This window comes from Lithobates pipiens, unplaced genomic scaffold (assembly GCF_037356315.1).
Source record: "Lithobates pipiens isolate NorthernLeopardFrog02 unplaced genomic scaffold, aLitPip1_a1.2 Scaffold_28, whole genome shotgun sequence".
Taxonomy (NCBI): domain Eukaryota; kingdom Metazoa; phylum Chordata; class Amphibia; order Anura; family Ranidae; genus Lithobates; species Lithobates pipiens.
Genome location: NW_027507789.1, coordinates 74,640,151 through 74,648,837, shown reverse-complemented (window position 1 = coordinate 74,648,837; position 8,687 = coordinate 74,640,151). Strand labels below are relative to the sequence as shown.

Below are 8,687 nucleotides of genomic sequence, written 5' to 3'. Positions count from 1 at the left end.
TGTGGGGTTAGCTCTTGATGCCTTCATCACTTTTTCTTTAATGTGAAAAAAGTGAATCCTGTCTAGGACATCTCTTGGGATTGTGTCCGCCAAGAAGGGTGGTTTGGGTATGCGATATGCCCTGTCGATCAGTGTTACCAGCTTCAGGCAGCAATGCTGACATTAGTTGGTGCAGGAAATCGTTCTGCTGGGAATCAGTGACATTTTCTGGGGTGCCTCTAAATTTTATATTATTACACCTCAATCTGTCCTCGAGATCGGTGAGTTTGGTGTTAATTTTTTGGATTTCAGTGTCATGTTCATTGTATGAATTGATCAGTTCATTGTGTGCATGACACACGTCTCCAATTTTTTCCTCTGCTTGGGAAACCCTTAAGGATAGGTCCTGGATAGTTGTTGTGACGCCTGCCAACATTCTGGACATGTCAGCATGAAAGGAGCTGCGCAGAGACATTAGCATGTCTTTTATGTCTGTCATGGAAGCCAGCTGTGAGGATGGTGGAAAGTCCTCTAATAATGGTGTGGAGGGAGGGTAAGCTGTGCTTGGGAATGAAGCGTGAAGTAAGAGGGCTTCCTCTTCTCCCTGCTTGCTTTTCTTGCTTTTAGTTGGGCTGCATGTAGTGGGGCGGAGGTGTTAACTCACCTTGTACTAGTGGTGGAGAGCCTAAGCCAGTGCTGCCTGCCTGCAGTGTGATCTGTGCTGCGTCCACTTCCCTAGATGCCAGTGGGTTGTAACGGGATCCGCCACTATCTTACCAGCCTGGAGCGGAAGTGCAAGGCGGATAAAAGTCCATCAGTTTTTGCAGTCTTGAGCGGGCATTCAGTCGCTTTGTCATGTCGGCGGCTGTGTCAGGAGCAGCATGGTGTCTCCGGTGGCTGTGTCACGTTCCAGTACGCTGTGAGTGTCACTTCTCTGCACTTTGTCCTCGGAGCTCCTTCACTCAGCGTCCATCACGGTCTGTGATCGGCCACGCCCCCGGTTTCTTTTTTTTTGCTGTTGACTTGTTTTTTTCCCTCGTTTCCCAAGGTGATCATCTTGGCATTTGTCAAGAGGGTTGAGGGTGCCCAAAGAGATTGGCTATGGCCACATCACCCTGAAAGTGCCCGATCTCATCTGATCTCAGAGGCTAAGCAGTGTTGGGCCTGGTTAGTTCCTGGATGGAAGACCACTTGGGAATACCAGGTGCCATAAGCTTCTCTTTTTTTGTTGGTATTGACCTTTTTTTTTCGCTTGTTTCCCAAGGTGACCATCTTGGCGTTTGTCAAGAGGGTTGAGGGTGCCCAAAGAGATTGCCTACGGCCACATCACCCTGAAAGAGAAAAACTATTTGGGGGCACAGGGGGAGACCAGACCTCCCCTTCTTACCGGAGGATCTGTTGCGGCTGGAGGAGAGGAGTTGTGCTGTTTCCAGTGTCAGGACGGTGAGTGCTCAATACAGCCCCCAGTGGTGACACATAGGCATGACAACATCATACATAGAAGGAGAAACTCCTGAGAAAATCTCCCTTACCTTATCCTCGCAGCAGGGTTTTATCAGAGATAAAGACCCAATCCTCACCCTTCACGGTGGGCTCTGAGACCTTTTAGGAAACCTTCAGGAATCGGGGAACCTCAGGTTACCCACAATCCTGGACCTGCGACAGCACCCTGCCAGTTAAAACTTTATGGCCTCACTACCAAAAAGTACTGGATCCCAGGGTCCAGCTCTCTAAAGAGAAGCGTTTGCAAGCAAAACCTTGTTTCTTCAGATACAAGGCCAGGGTACCATTCATTTAGCTCATGAAAAGACATCAGAACGGTTCCGGTCAGCATGGCTAGCCCTCATAAAGTATTACTACCCGTGGAGCTCAGCACAGCACATCTTTACTCATGACCAACACCTTAGACACTGGTGAAAAAACTGAGGACTCCCAGTAATGGAAGGGGTTATATAGGGGAGTACACGCCTTTAGGGATGTGCCAGTGTCCAGCACATGTAGGTCCGATATAACCCACATAGTAATTACTATGGCTCTGTGTCCCCTGATGTAAGAAAAGAAGGTCGACACATGCTTGGAATCAAGCAGATGAGCCACACTGGCTATTTAACTTCATTTTTCTCGGCTCGTCATAGATCTTGTATGTCACCGCGTTCTTGACGTTTGGAGTTTCCTACAACATTTGTGTGACCATGTGTATGCAAGACAAGTTTGAGCCAACATCCTTCAGAAAAATATCCAAGGTTTTGTTGTCAGAAAATCCAATCGTGTGTACAGGGCATCAGAGTTGCAGCCTGGAAGGGCATGCAAGTGAAATACCTAGACGCTAAAACTGCTTTCCTATATGGAGACATTAAGGAAAACCTCTACATGGAGCAACCACCAGGGTTTGAGCAAGGAGACAACCTTGTGTGTAAACTTCAGAAGAGCATCTATAGTCTTAAGCAATCTGCAAGAATGTGGAACGAGAAAGTGAACAAATACTTAATAGAAAGGGAGTCTCAAGTAGTAAAGCAGACCCCTGTAGCAGAGGAGTGTTGGGAGAGTGGAACAGAGTGAGCAGGGGCTCGTTACATTGGTGGCAGCGGTGGGATGTGCTCCACAGTTCCTGGGACACTCCAAACCACCACGGGAAATTACCATCTATGCAGCCTGCAGGAGAGCATGCTGAAAGACCTACTTGAGTGCTGAGGAGGGACCACTGGGACAAAGAACAAGGACACCTGATTAGTGAGCTAGCCAAGATGGATCAGAGGGATGGCGATGCTGGACCCCGGTCAGTTGAAGACTTGTTTCAGCAACGAGTTCAAGAGCGGTTGGCATTATATGGTGCCAACCCATCAGAGCCCACCATACAGAATGCCATCAGAGACATCATGCTGCAGGATAAGCGACGAGAGAGAGAACTAGAGAGGCAACATGAGTGGAGAATGGCAGAAATACGGCAATCGGAGACAACACCTAGAGATACAGCTCATTTCTGTAAGTTGCCCTTTCGGGAGTTCAAACTATATAAAGGAGTTGTAAACCCTTGTATTTTTCCACCTTAATGCCAGACACGCTGTCTCTCTCTCCAAGGGGTCCTGGCTCTTGATTGGATAGATTGATAGCAAAGCAGCCATTGGCTCCCGCTGCTGTCAATCAAATCCAATGATGTGGGTGCTGGGGGGCAGGGGGCCCGAGTCCGGCATTCGTGTTTGGACGCAAATCCTGGACTCGGGAGCATACCCGCAAGGTAACCCCCGCGGGAGAGCGCTTCCCCTAGGAGGCCATCTGATGCAGGGAGGAGCCACGAGAGCTGTCGAGGGACCCAGAAGAGGATGTTCGAGGCCACTCTGTGCAAAATTAGCTGCACAGTGGAGGCAAGTATGACATGTTTGTTATTTAAAAAACAAAACAAAAAAAAGATCCTTTACAATCACTTTAACCACTTCCCACCTGCCATATGCAAAATGGCGGCCGAGAAGTGGTTCTGTTATCCTGACTGGGCGTCATATGATGTCAAGCAGGATAACATGCCGGCGAGTGCTGATCGTGAGTGCGGTGTGTCAATCTAACATCCCGCATCGCCGATCGTGATTAGAAGATTCTTACCACGTGATCAGCTGTGACCAATCCCAGCTGATCATCGTGTGAACTAGGAAGTGCCGGTAAACGGTCAGCAGCTCTCCCTGTCAGAGGGAGGGTCAGTGCTGATAATCAGTAAAAGTATATACAAATTACTCCAGCGCTGATGCAGAAAAAAATTCCAAAACAAAATATATATACCAAAAATACTTGCTGAAAAAAAGCTGCACCAAGAAAAACAGTGATCCCTCACTTGTGCAATAGAGCAATTGTAAACCAAACAAGTGTAAACCAAATTAATCCATAAAATTATCTAAATGTAATAAATACAAAAGTGGATTCAGATACCTAGATTTATACCCTCTAAACCAGTGAATATATAAAGTGCCTTGCGTGCATAAAACTGCTAACTCAATAGTAGGGATGAGACGAACACCCCCCGGTTCGGTTCGCACCAGAACTTTCGAACGGACCCAAAATTCGTACGAACGTTTGAAATTAAAAGTGATAATTTTAATGGCTAATATGCAAGATACTATCCTAAAAAGGGTTTGGGGACCTGGCTTCTGCCCCAGGGGACATGGGTCAATGCCTAAAATGTTTTTAAAAATTGCACTGATTTTAATGGCGATTAAAGTGAAAAAAAAAGTGAAATACTCCTTTAAATATCGTGCCTGGGGGTGTCTATAGTATGCCTGTGAAGTGCCACGTGTTTCCCGTGTTTAGAACAGTCCCTGCACAAAATGACATTTAACGGAAATAACGTCATTTAAAACTGCTTGCGGTTTTAATGTTATATCTGGTTCTGGCAATATGGATGAAAATCATTGAGAAAAATGGCATGGGTAGCCCCCCCTGCCCATTACCAGCCCCTTTGGGTCTTGTACGGATATTAAGGGAAACCCCGTACCCATATTAAAAAAAGGAAATACCTGTGGCTCCCAGGCCCTATCTACTCAGAACAGCAGTATACAGGCGGTGCACACAAGACAGGGACTGTGTAGGTTTGTTGTGTTAAGTAGAATCTGTTTGTAATTTTCAACTGGTACATTTTTAAAGTGTAGCTCCAGTCAAAAAATCAATTTTTAAGCTTTTTGGAAAACATAGGGAAGGGTTATCACCCCTGTATAATTTGTTTTGCCGTCCGTCTTTTTTCATCTCACTTCCTGTTGTCTCCTTCCGTTTGCAAGTAGGAGACGTTTGCAAGTTGGATGTTTGAAAGTAGGGGCCTGCCCTATATGCTCTGCAGAAATGGCGGAACAAGGTGTTGATGTTGCCACAACATTGTAAGCCCTCAAAGTGACTCTTGGTGGGCGCTGGAGCGCCCTGCTGTAAACGATTATATCAAGAATTGTAATTACATGCCATTGTTGAACAGTGGTAGAAAAATTGGGCCTTTGGTGGTTGTGATGCTGGTGCTGGTGCCACAACACTATAAGTCCTCACAGTTACTCTCGGTGGGCACAGGAACGGGCCCTGCTGTGAAATATTATATCAAGAATTGTAATTACATGCCCCTATTAAACAGGGGCTGAAAAATTGGGCCTTAGGCACTGGTGCTGGTGCCACGACACTGCAATCTCTCCCATATACTCTAGTTATAGTGCAGGAATGAGCCCGGCTGCAAAGCATTGCATCAAAAATTGTAATTAAACGCCCCTGTTAAACAGGGGCTGAAAAATTGGGCTGCTGGCATCACCCAGAACCAAAAATATTCTTCCAACATATCAGCGGAGGAGGAAGAGGATAGACAATCAACATAACAGGACAGTCACTCAGCATCAGCATAGGCAGTCTTGAAGGGATGTGATATTTCAAAAAAAATTATTCGGTTACATCAGCTTAAGGTGCTTGGTAGCTGTGGGTGATCCAAGACTGATTCATCTTGATGAAGGTCAGTCGATCAACTGAGTCGGTGGACAGGTGCACCCTGTGATTGGTAACAAAGCCACCAGCAGCACTGAAGGTGCGTTCCAATTGCATACTGTGCAAGCTCTGGCAAGTGATCCATCCTCAAGACCCAGTAATTAAGGATTTTCGGTGGGGAAGGTGTCCAAGTCTGACCTTGCCCCTAGGTATTCCTGCACCATGTAAATCAGACGCTGGCGATGGTTGCTGGAACCGATTAAACCTTGAGGCTGCGGACTAAAAAATTGTCTGAACGCATCGGTCAGACGGCCACCTTCTCCACCGCTCCTTCTGACCGATGCCTCAGCAACACGTTGTCCAGGACCAGGAGTTTTTAACCTCCCAGTCTCTGGGAACGCGTTGCACAGACCTTTCTGCAAGGCCTCCTGGAAATGTCTCATCCTCTGCTCCCTCTGTGACAGCAAGATAAGTTCGGCAACCTTACCCTTGTACCGTGGATCAAGGAGAGTGGCCAGCCAGTAATGGTCCCTCTCCTTGATCCGAAGAGTACGAGGATCCTTCCGCAGGCTTTGCAGGATCAGGGAGGCCATGCAGCGTAGGTTAGCTGAGGCATTCGGTCCGGAGTCCTCTGAGTCACTAAGGACAACATGATCCGCAGCTACCTCCTCCCAGCCACGTACAAGTCCAAGGGTTTCTTCGGACTGTAAATCATCCCTACAAGACTGCTGCTGCTGCTGATGCTGAGTACCAGCCTCCACCTCCATGCTGACACAATCATCCTCCTCCTCCTCCTCCTCATCCTCTTCCTGTGTGATGGGTGGCACAGCAGGAACACTGTCTGGATAAAGGGGGCCTTGAGAGGCAAAGAAGTCCTCCTCTTCCCGCCTCTGTTCTGCCTCAAGTGCCCTGTCCATTTTTCCACGCAGCGTATGCTCCAAGAGGTGGACAAGAGGTACAGTGTTACTGATGTATGCACTGTCACTGCTCACCATCCATGTGGCCTCCTCAAACGGTGACAAGACAGTGCATGCATCCCTGATCATGCCCCACTGGCGTGGTGAGAAAAAAAAAGCTCCCCTGACCCTGTCCTGGTGCCGTAGTCGCACAGGTACTCATTGATGGACCTCTGCTGCGTGTGCAGCTGCTGCAGCATGGCCAACGTTGAGTTCCACCTAGTAGGCATGTCACATATAAGGCGGTTCTTAGGCAGGTTCAACTCCTTTTGGAGCTCAGCCAGCCGAACACAGGCATTAAATGATCGGCGGAAATGCACACAGACTTTCCTGGCCTGCTTCAGGACATCCTGTAAGCCCGGGTACCTGCCCAAGAACCGCTGCACCACCAGGTTAAGGACATGAGCCACACAGGGCACATGGGTCAGTTGTCCCTGTCGGAGGGCGGAGAGGAGGTTGGTGCCATTGTCGCAAACCACCATTCCTGGCTTAAGCTGGCATGGTGTCAACCACCTCTCGGCCTGCCCCTGCAGAGCTGACAAAACATCTGCCCCAGTGTGGCTCCTGTCCCCCAAACAAACCAGCGCAAGCACGGCATGGCATCGTTTTGCCTGCGTAGCCCCTGGAACGCCTAGAGAGCACCACTGGTTCTGAGGACAGAGCACTGGAAGAGGCCATGGAGGAAGAAGAAGAGGAGGGGGTGGAGGAGAGAGGTGTGTCACAACCAATAGTAGCATTTTGGAGGCGTGGTGGCGGAACAACCTCCAACACTACTGCACCTTGTCCTGCATCCTTCCCAGCTGCCAGAAGAGTGACCCAATGGGCCGTGAAAGATAGGTAACGTCCCTGTCCATGCCTCCCGGACCATGAGTCAGCGGTAATATGCACCTTACCGCTGACCGCCCTGTCCAGCGAGGCAAGGACATTGCCTTTCACATGCCGGTAGAGAGCCGGAATCGCCTTCCGTGAGAAAAAGTGGCGTTTGGGGACCTGCCACTGAGGAAGCACACATTGTACAAACTCATGGAAGGGGGCCGAATCTACCATCTGAAAAGGCAGCAGTTGAAGTGCTAGCAATTTAGCCAAGCTAGCATTCAACCGCTGGGCATGTGGGTGGCTGGGAGTGAACTTCTTTCGGCGGTCCAGCAGCTGGGGCAGGGACATTTGCCTGCTAAAATCGGACGTGGGTGTACTGCTAGCAGAGTGCCCGGAAGCACTTGGTTGTGACACACCTAATTCTACACCTTCATTCCTCTCAGAGCAGGTTTCAGAGAGGACTGAAGGTCTAGTGGGGTTGGAGATCCCAGCTGATGAGGAGCAAGGAGAGGTCCGCTTTATTCTTTAGATAAAGGAGAAAAAAGAGAGAGAGCGGCGCCTCTGGGTGCAGATTTTTCAAAAGGTTTTATTTTCAGTGTAAAAACATAAAATTTTGCACTCACATTTAGTAGGCAAAAGGTAGGCATTTAAACACAGAGGGTCATCAGGTGTATCTGATTATGGGACGTCAGCCAGTGATCCGGTCCACATCTGTCATCTAGTTGTTCCTGTTCCTCTCACATAAGGTCCACTACAGGTGTTTTTTAAGAAGCAGCCGGCTTATGGTGGACACGAGATGTGCGGTCTTCAGAAGGAGGCTTGGGAAGCAGAGATGACCAGGGCACGGTGCTGTGACGTCAGAGGGTATGCGACGTGTTTCTTGAGCGTGCGGGTCGAGATTGTCGGACGACCGCGCTCTTTCATCAGGCAGAATCAGAATAAAGTGAAGGGGACTCAGGATTTAAATAGGGGCAGGCTGAGGACAGTAGGCGTGGCTGGAGGCGGACTGGGAACAGGTGAAGGGGCGTAGCTAATTAGGGGCAGGCTGAGGACAATAGGCGTGGCTGGAAGCAGACTGGGAACAGGTGAAGGGGCGTGGCTATGGCCGAGTATGGGGAAGGAAACGATGAGTAATGAGGGGGGGAGGGAAATGGGAGAGAAAGAGAGAGCAGCAGCGGCTTATTATAAGGAGGAAGAAAACGTCTATGGGGAAATCTTATGTATATGTCGGTAAAATCGTCTATAGAATAAAATTCTATGGGAAAAACATCAAAAATAATTGTGAGAATAAGTAAAAAGGGTAAAAATTATATATATAAAAAGATAAAAAAGCTTAAAAAAGCTAAAAGGAGGGGAGTAAAAAAGAAGGTAAAAAGAGGCAAGAAGCATACATGAAGTGTGTAGATATAATTGTATTGGGGATTGGACATGCAGGACATATGTGTATAAGGGGATAAAAATGGTGTATGTGTATATACACATATAAATACGTACGCTTACCCG

At 48.3% G+C, this 8,687-nt stretch overlaps 1 pseudogene; it reads left to right on the top strand.

Annotated features, from left to right (window-relative positions):
* The first annotated feature begins 1,076 nt into the window (after positions 1-1,076).
* Positions 1,077-1,195, top strand: LOC143937695 (5S ribosomal RNA; annotated as a pseudogene).
* Positions 1,196-8,687: the final 7,492 nt, after the last annotated feature.